The sequence below is a fragment of the Etheostoma spectabile genome, chromosome 5, assembly GCF_008692095.1.
Source record: "Etheostoma spectabile isolate EspeVRDwgs_2016 chromosome 5, UIUC_Espe_1.0, whole genome shotgun sequence".
Taxonomy (NCBI): Eukaryota; Metazoa; Chordata; class Actinopteri; order Perciformes; family Percidae; genus Etheostoma; species Etheostoma spectabile.
In genome coordinates this window covers 37,287,721-37,288,236 of record NC_045737.1, presented here as the reverse complement: position 1 = coordinate 37,288,236, position 516 = coordinate 37,287,721, and positions in this window count along the sequence as shown.

Genomic DNA, 516 nt, shown 5'->3' with positions numbered 1-516 from the left:
TCAAGTTTGGCCTCTACTATCCGGCTGAGCTGAGGATCACTTTGCCAGGTGGAGCTCTCCGAAAATTTACGGATCCTGCTCTCGCAATAGTCTTTATTAACAAAGACTTGAGGAAGTCTACTTCTCCAGACCCAGAATGAGGGGAGCAGCCATACAGTCCTGTCACAGAACTTATTACTCTTATGTCATGATTGAGCGATACTGCACCCTTTTTGATTTACTTACTAATTAACTTTCCTAATGCCATAGTCTCATAGAAAGTCCGCTTTCCCTTAGCCACTTATTTCACTAACATATTCCCTTTTTTTTTAGTAGTAGACTCCTGCAGTAAATAACTGCATTATATACTGGTTTACTGTGCTTTTTTTTTGGTCTTCTCTTCCACATACTACATATGCAACCTAAAAGTTGCCATTTTCTTGACCTGTAATGGAGCCTTTGTTAGCCACTAGGTCTTCTATGTTTTTTAGGAAGAGCCCAGGGGCCCAGGGGGGGACACCCGCATCTTGTTTGGGA